General features: G+C 39.5%; 1 long non-coding RNA gene across 1 annotated transcript in view; it reads left to right on the forward strand.

Annotated features, from left to right (window-relative positions):
- The window catches only part of LOC123632237, a 62,188-nt gene that overhangs the window by 595 nt on the left and 46,130 nt on the right, over positions 1-15,463 (forward strand). Inside the window, exon 2 of the long non-coding RNA XR_006733307.1 lies at positions 1,027-1,113. This is a non-coding gene — a long non-coding RNA (uncharacterized LOC123632237). The remainder of the gene's footprint in view (positions 1-1,026; positions 1,114-15,463) is intronic.

The raw sequence follows: 15,463 nt of genomic DNA on the forward strand, positions 1-15,463 counted from the left end.
ATTCTCAAAATGGGAATTAGTTGAATGTAATACACGGCTGCCAGGGGAGCTCAGAGCTGTGGGCTCCTGGATTGAGGCTGCATAAGGGAAATTGAGGCAGGAGCCATTAGGTCACATTTCCTGATTGACTTGCATTCTGAAGCTGGAAAGGCAGTCTCGTAGGAAAAACTTAATTTGTCTCCAAGGTACAGTAACAGTCAAATTGAAGATTAGGGACAGTCTTTTGAAATTGTTTTAATAACTGTGACAATTTCTGGCAAGATAGTAACATTCGATAAACCACAAAGTGCAAATTCTATTTTGAGAGCAAACACCAGGTCAGAAACATGGTTTGTGGAGGCAAAAAAAAAAAATTCATGTAAATTAGGCCCAGAAGCAGGGGAGTGAGTGCCAGGCTTCTGGGCTAATGATCCCTTTAAATTGGTGGTTAACTCTGTCTTTATCCTAAGGTGACTATTTCCTTTAAAGATCTATGATAGTAAGTTGTTCCTACTAGAGGTGGTTTTTATGTTATGTTCCATCTCTCAATCATTTGTTTATCAGCCTAGTTTTATGTTTGTTTAGTTAGTACCTTCAGTGCAGAACAGGGATAGTTAAAAAGAATAATGAGCTCTAATTACTTGATACTAGAACAGAAACTGCTTCAACTTCAGAAGTGTAGGCTGATCCCCCAGACAAGGATGGGGCTCCTGCCTTGAGTCTAGGAACATTCAGATTCATTGCTGAGATCCGTAGCAGCGGAGCTGTATAGAGACATCGCTTATACTAGAGGACCAAGACAATACTGAAGGAGAGAGAAAAGAGAAGGGTAGTTCCTAAAGCTGGAGATCACTCATGAAAATGTGAACTGATTGCTTATGAAAAGTAGCACAAAAAACCAAAGAACTGAATATGAAGCTTTTTTAAAAATTGTTAAGTAAGTAAAATCTTAAGATCATCAAGACTACTTACTAAAAATGGAGTATGTTAGCCAGAGTAGTGTAAAGAAAAGAAGATAATTGGTCAAATAATCTTGTTCTATTGCAGTGTCCCCAAGCCTGGACACTGGGAGAAGGCTGCACGACTCCTGTCACTGGTCCCATGGCCACATGGAGGCGTTCCTTCAGGCAACAGGTAGGATGTCCCCTTTGTGTTTCCTCCACTGACAGTGACCTGCTCTTGATCCATCTGGAGAGTCCAGACTTGACAATCAAATAACTCACCCTTTAATTCTGGGCAACTGCTGGCTAAAGTTTGTGGTCAGGCAAGCTTGGTTCGTTTCTTGACTCCTCTGTTCACTAATTATAACACCTTGAGAAAATTACTTAGTCTCTCCGTGCCTCAATTTTCTTAATTGTGAAATGGGAGCAATAGAAGTACCTATCTCACAGAGTTGTTGGAAGAATTAGAAAATGAATACATGCAAAGTGTTTACAACAGTGCCTGCCACATAGCAAATATTCAATAGGTAATACCTGATAACAGAAATTATGCTATTATTATTCTTTAGCTGTGTAGTCATGAGCAAGTTGCTTTGTTTCTCTGGAGTTGTCTCTTATGTGTACAAAGAAGATAATCGTACCTATTTTATTGTGGGTAGAAAAAGAAACGTTGAGACAGGTGCTCTGACTCTGTAGACAGGGGGAGCTCAGATGCTGCTGGACCAGTTGGGAAGACTGGGTGCCTGCACAGCCATTTACGTTTATATGGGAGTGGAGGCTTCCTGGGGAAACCTAGTAGGGTTCAGACCCTTTCCCTTGTTTGAGGGCTGGAGGGAGCAGTGCTCAAGGCCAGATATAAAAGTAGGTGAGCAGAGAAGCTCTCTGGAAGAAACTCACTTTGTAGGCCAGGACCAAAGCTGGCCTCTACCCCCAGGCCACGGTGTGATAGGCTGCTCTGAGGCCAGAATTCATCTCGCCCTGGCTGTTTGGATGTGACTGTCTTGGTCAGTTTGGGCTGTTACAACAGAATACCATAGACTGAGTGGCTTAAACAACAAACATTTATTTCTCACCGTTCTAGAGGCTGGACATCTGAGATCAGGGTGCCAGCATGGTTGGGTCCTTGGTGAGGGCTCTCTTCCGGATTATGTTCTCCCATGGCCTTCCTTGGTGCATGTATGTAGACAGAGCAGAGGAGAGAGAAGAGGGCAGAGGGACAAAGCTCTAATCTTTTTCTCTTCTTATAGGGACACTAATCTCATCAGAGGGTCTTCATACTCATGACCTCATCTAAGCCTAATCGCCTCTCAAAGGTCCACCTCTGAATATCGTCCCATTGGGGGTTCAGGTTCTAACAGGAATTCTGGGGAGGCATGAACATGGAGTCTCTAACATGGACTGAATTACAATCTTGCAGTCAGGATACTCCATTCTCTTGCCTAGAGATGCTGGTGAGCCCTAGATGAATTGTTAGACCTGTCTTGAGGGCCGGGCAATGGGCAAGGCACAAGGCACAGCAGGGATGAGACTTGGCTGAGTGCCATGCACCCAGACAGCCAGGACATTGGCTTCACTAGCCATGGTAAAAAATGAGGGTGAATGGCTTAAGGACTGGGATGCTGGGGGCCTGAACAACTTCTTTCATGACTTTATTTTTTTTTGAATTATTTTGCAAAATACATCAGATATAGTAAAATGCATATGAGGTAAGTATATTGCTCAATAAATTATCACAAAGTAAATATCATGTAACCACCATTTAGATCAAAAAATAGAATACAATATTGCCAAAGTGCCACTTCCCAAATACAGTCACCTCTGTGCCTGCTGAATGTAATCAATACCTTGACTTTATAGTTTTACTACCTAAGAGGGCATCTTTAGACATAGTTTAGTTGCTTACATTGCTCATGAGTTTTGTAAGATTCATCTGTATTGTTGCATCTAGCTAAAGTTTATTTATGTTCTTTGCTGTGTAGTGTTCTGTGTGAATCTACTATAGTTTATAGTTTTTATCAATTCTAGTGAGATGGACATTTAGGTTATTTATAATTTTTGGCATTCATGAGTAATACTGCTGTGAACATTCTTTTACATGTGTCTTGGTAAATATATACATGTGTTTGGTTGGGTTTAAACCTCAGAGATGACTTGTTAGATCATAAATATCCATATTTCCTACTTCAACAGGTTATGCCAAATTATTTTCCAAAGCAGTTCTACCAATTTACACTCCCACCAGAAGTGGTTAAGAATTTTAATTGCTCCACATTCTCACCAACACGATCTTTTTAATTTTAGTCACTTTGGTAGGTGTGCACTAATTTTGCCTGTGTTTTTTAAGAAATTTAATAACAGCTTTACTGAGATGTAATTTCCATGCTATACAATTCATTCATTTAAAGTGTACAATTCCATAGTTTTGGTATATCCACAGAATTGTGTAACCATCACTTATTACCTGTAATTTTATTTTGTTTTCCTGATTCCTAAGGCAGATGAGCACTTCTTTACATGTTCAAAGGCCATTTGGATTTCTTCTTTGTGACGTGTCTTTTAAAGTCTTTGGCTCATTTTTCTATTGGGTTGCCTACCTTTTTTAATTGTTTCCTAGGAGTTTTAAAAAAATATTCTGCATATGACCCTTTCTTCCATTTGTAGCTTTTTACTCATTTAATAGTACTGTCTGATAAGCAGTTTTCATTTTCGTTGTAGTTAAATTAAACATTTTTTTTCCTTTATACTAAGAACTTTATGTGTCCTGTTTAAGAAATACTGTATTTTCCTGACCTGGATCATGAAGTTATATATAATCTCCTATGTTTTCTAGGAAGTTTGTTGTTGTGATTTTCACGTGTAGATCTATGGCCCACTTGGAAGTGGTTTTAGCACGTGCTGTGGGTCAGGGAGGCCAATGTCATCCTGCCTCCCTGCTCTGCAGCGCCACCTTTGGCACAAATCAGGACCAGTTTATGCATGGGTTTGTTTGGGGGCTTGCTTTCTTATTCTATCAATATAATTGTACGTTTTTGTGCCAATACCACACTATTTTAATCACCATAACTTTGGAATGTGATTTGATATTTTATACCTGTATAAGCAAATCATCCTACCTTTCCTTTTCATTCCTTTTCTTTTTTATTTGAGAGTATCTTAGCTATTTTTAACTCACTGCATTTTCCTATAAATTTTAAAATCACCTTGTCAAGTCCCACAAAAACATCTGTTAGAATTTTGACTGGAAGGTTTTCTTCATTTCATCTTTTTCTTTTCTTTCCAATTTTACTTAAGTGAATCTCCAAAAGACTTATTTCTTCTTTCTGAGTGACAGTATTCCAGGTCTACCATGTTCAGGTGTACTCCAGGAATTGTGGGCCATGATAGCAGCTTGGCATTGGTTTCTGTGGAACCAACCTCTGGGCCAACAGTTGTGGAGTTATGTGGGCTTGAGGCCCATCAGTGTTTCTGGCCTATGAGATGGGCCAGGACTAATTCAGGAGGTCAGTCAGCATATTTGGGGATTCTTGGATACATGAGAAGGTGACTCCAGGAAAAGAAAAGAGTCTGCTAATTTTGGGAGTGAGAACTTGGAGTCATCATAATTTATGGTATCAAGGTATACACCTTCAAGCTGAGCAAATCTGATCATTTTGGTTTCATGATGATTGAAAGAATAAAGGGGGTCTATGAGCCCCAAACTGAGAAGATGTTCAGTGAATAAGGTACCTTCCTCCCTTCCCTTGCTTTGCCCTAACACAGCTGAACTAGGCTACAGATGTTAGGCAGCGTGCTAAAGCAGCAGTAGACCAATGGCCTAGGACTTTGTAATCAGGGATAGGAAATTCCTTTGGAGCAGTCATGTTGTCCATGACACCAAAGAAACAGAGCTGTGAACAACCACCAAAATACCAAACATCTATTGACTGTACCTTGCTTTACTTTTACTGTTTTTGGGAGAATTCTGAAAATATCCCCAAAGCAATAATCATTTGGGTATGTCTGGTTTCTACCTAGTTTTATTTTTCTTAAATGAAGTAAACTTCTCAAACAAAACAACAAAACTCTAACATTGGATTCTACCTTGTATTCTTGCTGGTTTAGTGTCTTAGACCCTTGTCTGAGCCCTGCACTTAGAGATAGCCGTCAAGCTGTGAAGCTGCCTGTTACCTTACCTCTCTTTTGTTAATAGCTTCATGTTGGAAACTCTCCAGTGCTGCTGCCAGTTGGATGTCTCTGTTTTCTGAACTTGTCATCTAGGACCTTCCAGCCTTCAGATGCATCATCTTCTCTGGTTATTGGAGACTTTGGAGGAACAATTTTCCTTCTGTTTTTGAGGGCTGTAACTGTGGACAGGAGGTGAGAGATTGACAAAGTGATACCTTTGGTTTCTGTAGATGAAGGAGGTTTCTTACTAATTTTATTGAAACAAAAAAGGATCTGTCAGAAATGCTTTATTAAAATCACCTTTATTTTTGAAGAGTCAAATGAGGAGTTAAGATATAGCTACTTTCTAATTGGTCCTTTGGGGAGGGTTTGGGGCAGATAAAGGGTCCCTCAACAGAAGAATGATGTGAATCAAAATAAGATCAAACACACAGATGACACATTAAGTAGTAGCCCTGGGCTACCTTTCCTTTTCTGAGTTCTCTGGATAGAAGCTAACTGCAGGAAAAAGAAAGAGGTGTCTGGAGACAGTGATGGAGAGGTGCTTCCCATCAGAGAACTAAGGAACTTTCACTTATTTGGCTTTCTCTCTGTGACTCCCCATATCAGGATTAAGAGACAAGTTGGTTCCCATAGTAGCTTCCAGTTTGCTGCACGTGGTCAGAGTTCCGAGAACTTTGAAAGTACGCCAGGGCTGTCTTTACTTCATGGACACGCTCTTCTCTTGTTTTTCATCTTTTTGCCCTCTCCCATATTCCTGGTACTCTTACATATTTTCTTTCTCCAAATTTGAATGAAAAGTGACTTTCAGATCTCACATTCATCCTAAGGGATGAGATGTTTGCAAAACCAGATGGACTCATGAGATCAGAAACTAAAATAAAGGAATAAAGAAAGCTCCATAAACATAATTCCAGGAATTAGCCAACTGGTGGGAGAGTTTTGAAGGTTTTCTCTCCTTCCCTCCCTTTCCCCCTTCCTCCTTTTCTTATAAAAAAAGTCACAAAGCTACACTGCTTATTTTCCAGGAATCTACATTCTAGTTAGTGACACCATCTCACATAAACCAAATCTGAACAATAATGACAATGTAGTAGCACCATTTATTCAACATTTACTTATAGGCATCTGATATGTGTTATCTCATTTAATCATTAAAACAAAACAAAGCAACTGCTATGATGTTAGTATTATTCATGATATTTTTACAGATGGGGAAACTGAGATATAGAGAGATTAAGAGATTTCCTAACCCCCTACATCTACTAAGTGACTGGTCTGACTCCCAATGACTATGCTAGTTCAGGACTATACTATGCCTGGAAGACCACATGATTTGGATTGTAGGAAATAAAAGGCCAGTGAGGGAGGCTTTGCAGAGTTGATGGGACTTAAGCTGGTCATGAAGGATGCATGGAAGAAGTGAGCAAATGAGTGTCATATATGGCCTTATTATGTCCTCAACTCTGATCCGTTTATTCTTTTGGAAGCCATCATCCTTTTTACCATACATGAACCTTTGGAGTGTGGTAGATTTCCACTTGGAGTGGAAACTGGTTAACATTAATCACTGCATGCAGCCCTGTTTCCTCTGGGGGGCTTCTCTTGGATGCTGATAAGTCTTTCTAATTAGCTGTAAAAATCATGAAAAGTCAACGTCATGTTTTAATCACAAGCCACTTGGGCCACTGGCATTCGTGTTGTAGCTTGAATTCTTTTTGTTCTTTTTTTCATTTACCAAATTGCTTAGAGTTTATGACCTTTTTAGTAGATCTCTTGTAGGTCCGTAGAGCTCAGGATTACAAAATTCTGTGAATTGTTTTCAGTAACTCAATCACAGAAAAGCGAAGCAAAAAAAAAAAAAAGGCATTGACAAATTTTCAGTGGTTTATTTTCTCATGTGTTGGTGGAATATTAAAGATCTTTGAGATCTTTTCAGATAATTCCGTGTAGGCATGGTTCTAAGGATAAAAGCTGACATGCTGATCAGTGAGGGAGAAAATGGTTTTTGCTTTTCTTCTCAGAAGTGAAAGTGAACTCTTCTAAGAGTTGGGGAGAAGAATATGGGATTAGAAGCCATAGTATAATTGGTTTTTAGTGTTGAGGTATAGCGTCAGAACAGGTTCAGAAAATCAAGTCTCAACTAAAATCTCCTCTATGTCATGGTATATTAATGGTTCTCAAACTTTAGCATGTATCAGAATCATCTGGAAAGGTTTTTTATAACACAGATTGCTAGGCCCCAGCCCAGAATAGGTCTTGGATGGAGTCTGAGACTTGCATTTCTAAGTTCTCAGATGATACTAGTGCTGTTGCCATCAAATTTTGAGAATCTGACTTCCAATCCCAACCCAGTGCTAGCCAGCTGTGTGACCAGAGCACTTCCTGGTGTCTTTGTCTCCTTAGTTACCTGCATCTAACTGAGTGCAGATGTAAGAACCGCTTTGAGAACCACTGTGATATATCTAACAGCATCTACTGGGGGTGCAGCTTATAAAAATATTTACCTCCTTGTTCCTTTCAGTTGGAGTGGAATCTGCTTTGCTTGAAACCTCAGTGGGGATTTTCTGCTTCTGGGGAGCTCTTAAAATGAACTAATCCTGTTCTTCAGCATAAGGTCATGCAACACGTGTCTCTGCATCTGATCCTCATATGAATCTGGAAGCTCCAACATTGAGCATAGCACAGTGTGGGCCTGATAATTTTTTTGGCACTTATATTTTGCAAAGAAATCACTGTTATGTCTGAAAGTCACATGCTTGTGTTCTTGTCTTCATATACTCCATAGCACCTAGCAGAATGTCTTAAGTATGGTAGGTGTTCACTACATTCTTATTGAGTTGAAACATTGGATTTTAAATTTAAACTTGGTGCCAAGATCTCATCTGGAAAATAGTATCCTCTGAGTAGATAAATCTTCATAAAAGTTGAATATAATGATAGAATCTTTGGGGCTTAGATTGTGGAGGATCCTACATGAGGAGTTCTAGTGTTTCCCTGACCGGGATTTCTAGGAGAGGTTTCTAGCCCTGTGCCCCATGTGGAAGGCGTTGCCTCTGTAGTCATCGATGGCTGGGTCTCAAATGCCATTGAATATGGCTTTGTGTCATGGCAGACATGCCTTGGGCCCCAGACATGCACCAACTCAGGGCGAGCTTTGCCCACTCTGAACCCAGGGTACTACAAGAGGCTACTGAACACTACTGTCTTGGAAAATACAGTCTGAATCATTGAACTCAGCACACCAAATATATATTGATAATTCCATGTTTAAATTTTTCAATGTCAGGGCAAATTACTTAATTTTTTCCAGTTAATAAATGAAGTCCTCTAGTGAGAAATGATGTGTAACCCACTCTTGTTATTTATTCTTAAATGGGTACGTGAATCACAAAGTCACAACATAAAACCACTTTTGAAATAGTTACCTAGTAATCAAACAATTCATGTGACATGAAATATAAAATTGTTTGTATTTTATTCTTTTATTCTATTATAGTCAGTGGCCATCAAAAGTTTGGTTAGATAGAAAGTCAAGATACTTTTGTAATTTTTATGAGTATGTTATTTTTTAATGTCTTAGGGAGAACTTTGGGAGATCTTTTTTGGATATTACTATCAGGAATGTCAGTGTTTCTCCTGAACACATGGTTTCTTTTAATTTTGAACAGTATGAAACGTGTGGCTAATCAAGTTTCCCTTTTCACAGTAGCTGTTAGATAGCTTCAGCCCTATCTGTGACTCATTTATCAAAAGTATATTTAACTTTATGGAATATGGTTTTGAGCTTTTGCCTTTATGTATTTGTGTGTGTGTGTGTGTGTATTCCTACTCCTTTCTCACCTACTTTATAAAAAAGACTTTATAATTGCAAAATAATTCATATTTATCTTAGAATATTTGGACAATATAGAAAAGCTGAAACAAAATAAAGAACCAACACCAAACAAACCCAGAATATTTTTACAGTCTTTTTCTATGCCTACATGCATCTATTTAAATAAATAGGCATAGTAGTATGTAACTGTTGTAACTATGTTTTTTAAAAAAACAGCATGTCTCCCTTATCACCTACTCTTAATTTATGCTGTCCTTCTGTCTTTCATATGTCTTTGTAAGCTACAAAGACATGCAAAGTATTTTTGTAAAAATCCTTTTAGAACAAGGGAGATTATATGTAAACTGTCCTTCTGAGAAATAAGGCACAAGTTACTTGGTTGTAAAATCATATCTTTTGAAAAGATGTTGGGTAAACTGCCAGTGGCTCCAAATAGATTCCTGAATATCCTGATTACACAGGAAATGAAACCAGCCAATCCCCTCCGCTCTCCTCCCGTCTGTGCCTGAGCTCTCAGCCTGGAAGCTCCTTCCTTTGTACTTTTACCAGGCCAGGCATCCCTGAGCACCAGACTAAGACATCTCTTCCTCGGGGCTGCCTTCTCCAGCTCCTGGGTGTGCTGTGTGGCTTCGTAGCCCTTCGTCCTTGTCACTCCACGGTTGCTGAGCACTGTGGGCTCCTCTGGGCTGCAGCTGTCTGAAGCGCAGGGCACAGTTTTTGTTTCTTATGATGGGAGCACGGTATTTGTTGAATGAATAAATTATCTCTAGACTTTTCTCATCAAAGAAGACTTCTTGGGGTTGGGATAGGGAGATGTAAGCTAAAATATTTTGAATACTACCCGTAGCTAAGAAACATTACCAGGAGGGCCATTAAACTGGAGAGAAAAGACACTAGGGCCTAAGAGTTATCTCTTATTACTTTTTTGCTAGTTAGGCCGTGGGGCAATGTCTCTTTTTCTAACATTCTTAGCGTAAAATATCTTTTATTGGCTTTTTATTTCTTAAGAATTATGTTTTTATTTGCTCTTTCCCTCAATCATGAAGAGGCATCCAAAATGACAATGCCTCAATTTCTTATTTCAATGAAATTAGTTAAATAGGAACTTAAGTAGTCACAATCCTCAATGAACTAGATTCTGCCTGCTCTAGACTTTAGGGGAAAAAAGCAAATACAAAGGGCAAATAATTAAAGAATTATTTTCAAGACTGGCTGCCAAAAAAATCCAAAGGTCAGTACTCGTTCAGTCAATTTTTCACTTACTAAAGATATAAAAATAGTAGATTTTCATGATTGTGTTCCACTAGCAAAAAATCATTAATTAAAAAGAAACAATTGATAAGAGAAATAACACATTTTAGAAAGGTTCTCATAAAGACTCAAAAAATGATTTTAACATAAGCAGAACATCCTTTTTAGGGGGTCGTTTCTGCTATTATGCCCTAAATGCCAATTTAAGTGCTGTGTATAAAGAAAACACATAGTCAACGAATTAGTCATGAGCACACATGTAGGACACCTCGAAACAACTGCTTTTTACTCTCTTTTTAAAGGAAACTTTCAATGTAAAGAAGTCAGAAAGGAAATGACTATGTTATAATAGATCCATAAGTAAGGCTTTTTTTAACTGCCAGTTCCCATCTCTCTGCAGGGCTTTCTGAGAAATAGTAATGTTTTAGGTTAGGGTAATTACCCCTTGCTGCTGCAACAGGCAAGTCCTCATGTCTCAGTAACTTAATGTAATAAAGTTTATTTTTTGCTTGTGTGGGTCCAATTTGGGTTGGGGAGTCCTCTTCCATCTGATAACCATCCCATCTGGACCACAGAGCCTCCAAGGTCACTGCCATAAAGGAGGTGGAAGATGGAGAAGGCACATGGTCTTTAACTGCCTTGGCCCAGAAGTGACACGTGTCGCTGTGGTTCAGAGTCTGTTTGGCCAGATCTAGTCACAGGGCCCCAGAGAACTAACTGCAAGGGAGGACGAGAAATGTATTTTATGAGCACGCAAATGGTTGGTGAATATTAACTGCTTCTGCCACAGTATTCTTGACAGTTAGAATTTCACCCATCCCCTTTTTCTGACTGCTAGTGTGCTACTAAAGTTAGCAGGGTGAAGTGTGGGAGGTAGGGAGAAACTGCGAACATGAGGATACATGTCATGGATGTCTACTATCTACTTTGATAGCAGAACTAACATTTCCTTATGAGAACCATCTGTCTTCCAATTTCAGCTCACATAGTTCTGGCTTGGCCTTTCCGTTTCTCTCAGGGCTGGGCTTATGCTCCACACCTGACCAATCAGAGACAGCGGTGGGACAGAGGAGCCCTTTCCTCAGCTTTGAGGGCTGTGCATGCCTATAGTGCCAACACCTGTGCCAATATAGTGCCTTGTTGGAAATAAAGCCAAACCAAGAGACCATGAAGCCAAGAGAAAAGAGACAGAATTTGGGTCACATGATAGATAGAACCTCTGGATCAATTGGTGCTGGTTCCTACCTTGATTTCCACAATTATGTCAGCCAGGTGTTTACTTAATTTGGGCTACCTTGAGTTGGGTTTCTGTAACTTGCAGCTGAAAGAGAAGAGGTATCCGTCATCACTCCCCAAAACTTCCAAACATCATCCTTACACCCCTTTGTCTCTAAATGCAAATAGCTAGTAGTTGCCTAAGAAAGTACTAGTTATTATAGCCTACACATTTACACTAAAGAATTGTTGCTTTTATGATATAGATACCACATAAATGAGTGTCTAATTGTCCTGTATGTGTCCAGGGTTGGGGAACCTGTGGCCTTAAGTCTATACGTGACCTTCTAGATCCTTAAGTGCGGCCTTTTGACTGAATCCAAATTTTACAGAACAAATCATTTTAGTAAAGGATTAGATTCTAATCTCATCTATGTCATTCACAAGAAAAGGCTGAAAGAAGATAGGCAATAACTTTCTGGTGACCGAAACTATTGTAACCTCAGTCTCTAAATCACATGACATTTGTTTACTTTCTTTCCAGTGGGCTGATTAATTATTTGTCTTTATTTAGTGTTCTAAATCAGAAGCCAAAAGAAGTGGGAGCAGCTGGGGCCAATTTTTAAATTTAAAACTAACAGAGCAATTCAGCTGTCTGATGAACTGAAGAGTTGACTTTTCCTTAACATTGTCATCACCACAGCATCCAACTTGCTCTCTTCCAGATGTGCAAAAACTGGGCTTTGAAGAGTGTGACAAAGGAATCAAACAAGACACGTGGACATGCAAATGAGATAAAAGGCTCCAGCAAATCTCCTTCATTTCTTATGTAGTTTCTCTTGTCTGATTCTGTCAACATTTATCAGAAACCTCTATCAGGAACACAGAATTCTTCCTCTTTTACAAACAAGGCAGCAAATGTAAAGAAAGGTTCATTGTCCAAGATAATTAAATGAATTGTTAAGAATCCACATAAAAAGTCCCCCAAACCCCTTCCCACTGAATATTCTCAGGTGATAAGTTGAATCAAGCCAAACTCCTCTCACTGGATAGAAAGTGTTGCTGGCTCTAGCTGGATAGGTGCTCTGGAGGAATCGAGATTCCTCTTCTACGAGAAGTGTTTTCTACATTTCCTTTCTTCCATGTTGGAGCGTTTTTCCCTTCAACACATATAGGATAAACATTATTTTCTTCCCTCTGTTAGAGTGAAGATTTAGCAACTCCCTTGGCAACAGATGACCGTAACTGATACACAACAGACTTGACTCGAAAAGGCTGAAGTTAGGCTTTAAGTAGGACAATTCAGGAATAGAAAGAGATTATCATTTGATTATTAGCTTATTCTTCATTAAAACTTTCCTTCTGATATGGTTAGCATGATCATCTCACGTCTAAAAAATCCTGAAGGTACATAAACCAGGTCTGGGCAGAAGCTAGTTGTCTCAGTGGAATATTAGCATAATCCTAATGATTGAGCAAGCATCTGTTGTCAACAGGGAGTCTTTGTTGAGGATACTCTATGAGCCACATTAAGTGAATGGGAACAGCAGATCAGGTCCCCACCTTGTTCACAATCTAGTTGGTGAGATAACACTAGCATAGAGTAAGCAATTGCTAGTAGTTAAAGGCAGCATACCATCAATACTAAGTTATGTGGTATAGACTAAAACTCTCAGAAAAGAGGCTGCAGTCATGATAAATGACTGTGAGATTCACGAGTTGTTCTGGGATTTCAAGAAAGGCTTAATCATACACTGTGCACCTCACCCTCTACATATGCCTAAAAAATACACACCCTTAGTTACAGGATAGACTGGGTTTGGGAATAGAGGTAGCTCTGTGAGATTGCATCATCCCCACTAGGAAACAGGGTTTGTAGCCTACTTATTGTGGCTTTGTTGCATAAATTTTATGCTCATTATAGAGAATATTTACCCATAATCTATCCTACCCTTTCTTATTCTTATAAAAGAAATCTCTGAAAGGTAAGAGGGTTACTTTCCTGAGGGAAATACAGGACTCAGTGATGGAGGGGGCACTGTGGGATCGGGAGAATTGCGTGTGAAATCAAGCTTAGGCCAAAAGATAGTCCGGCAGCCATATGTAAATCGTTCCCTCACATAGAAACAATGGTGTGCACTGGATAATTCAATACAAAACGTTAGTCATTTATCATCCTTAATTATCAGTCATCTCTAACTGCATCTGGTTTGCATTTTTTATTAGAAAGGGTTTTTATTTTTTGAGTTGAACCCAGGCATTTATTTCTCCCATTCCTGATTTCATTTTGTTATTCTTTTAAAAATTCCATCACTAATTCCCATGATGTGAAGAGGTTCCTATTTCATAAGACACAATAAATCAAGCAGCGCCTCTGTCGTAATGTCATCTTTACTGTGCATTTGTCATAGGCCCTGGATTGCTGAGTTTACTCAAGGTTAGAGAGTCAAGCTGCTTTGAGGACAAACTCAGCCAGTGCCGTGGGTATGCACGTAGCCCCATCAGAGGAGCCGAAGGTATAAAACTTCAGTCAACTTGAGGGAGTACAGCTGCTTCAAAAAAGCCAAGTGGCAAAAACTGACCCTGGAACATTTTGGAATTTGAGGGCTGTTGTCCTGGTACTCTGGACAATGTACGATGTCCACGTCACACTTTTGTATATAGAGTTGATGGGTAATGTTCTTCTCTCATACAATAGTAGTAATGGCTGATATTTATTAAGAATTTTCTACATGTTCTGCATTATGCAATGTGCTTTTTTATACATTGTCACATTCAATTCTCATGTTGACCCTTTCAGGGAGGGAAATATTATTTATATCTTTTAGATGAGCCAACTGTGGCTTTAGAAAGACATAGTTGCTTGTTAATTTCTCAGCTGGGGAGTCCCTGGACCATGAAGGTAGAATAAATCATAACTCTAAACCTGCAGGAGGTCGGCCTATGTTACAGTGTCTCCAGAGAGAATCATTTTAACCATGAAAATCCTAGGACAAGATAGGTAAACTCCCTGTTATGAGGTTTCTTTTTTTTACTGAAGCTGTAATTTTATATGTTTAATTTTTAAGTGATGACTGTATTTAACAATTGGCTCATGAAACTTCTGAAAATTTAACAGTATGCTCTTGTGAGCTAATATGAACTGGCTCCAGCACATGACTGCCTATATTTAATGAGGCTGAGATGCCACAGCTTCTAAGGCATGATGTGGAGGAGGGAATCCAAAGGATTAGGCAAATGGGAAAGTTGAAGTGGATGTATCACACTCATTCCCAACTGCATCCCTCTAGAAAGCCCAGAAGATACCTCCTTCACTAAGACTTTGCACAGTACATTAGTGAGGGGAACACTGGCGTTTTTGCAAAGCTCTGGGGTTGCTCTCATTTGTAGAAAAGATATGACTGTGGAGAATGTGCCATTGAGATGGGCATCTTGATTTCAATGGGGATGATGGATTCTTGGAGTGGCAGAGCCAAGGAGTAGCACTGATTTGCCAAAGATAAGGTGGGCACATTCACTATAAAGGGCAGGAGAGACATCCCAGTGATCAGAATACATGAGGCTGCAGAGATCTTTGTGGTAGCTAATGGATTATGGTGTCCCCAGGAATGAAACAGATGAACAGCCTGCTAAAGTATTGCTTGATCTATATAATAGAAAAACTCTAGTTCTGGTGGCCAAAAACTTGACCTGAGTTGCCATAATGGAGGTCCAGGGCCACTCCACCCACCAAGTAGCCTGACCTAAGGCAGTTCATAGATTCAGAGCCCTTTGAATGAAGGAGAGTCCAGGTCTCCTTGAGGAAGGACCCTGCATCGTTGCTCCAAGTCAATACCATAAATCTTCCTCCAGGCGTTTTCTCAAAGGGATCTGCAGCTATTTGATAGAGTAACTGTGTATTGCTGAAAAGGAAATGCCCAGATCTTTCAGGAATTACTAAATACTTGCTCTTAATTGTGTTAATTCCTGTGATCTAAACTACCCGTGGTGACCCACCAGCCTTTGCACTAGGTTTAATCGCTTCAGTTAGATTGTCTGGTGTTTACTTCCATAGTACTCTATACCTCTCTTTTCC

The sequence above is a fragment of the Lemur catta genome, chromosome 2 (assembly GCF_020740605.2).
Source record: "Lemur catta isolate mLemCat1 chromosome 2, mLemCat1.pri, whole genome shotgun sequence".
In the NCBI taxonomy this organism is placed as follows: domain Eukaryota; kingdom Metazoa; phylum Chordata; class Mammalia; order Primates; family Lemuridae; genus Lemur; species Lemur catta.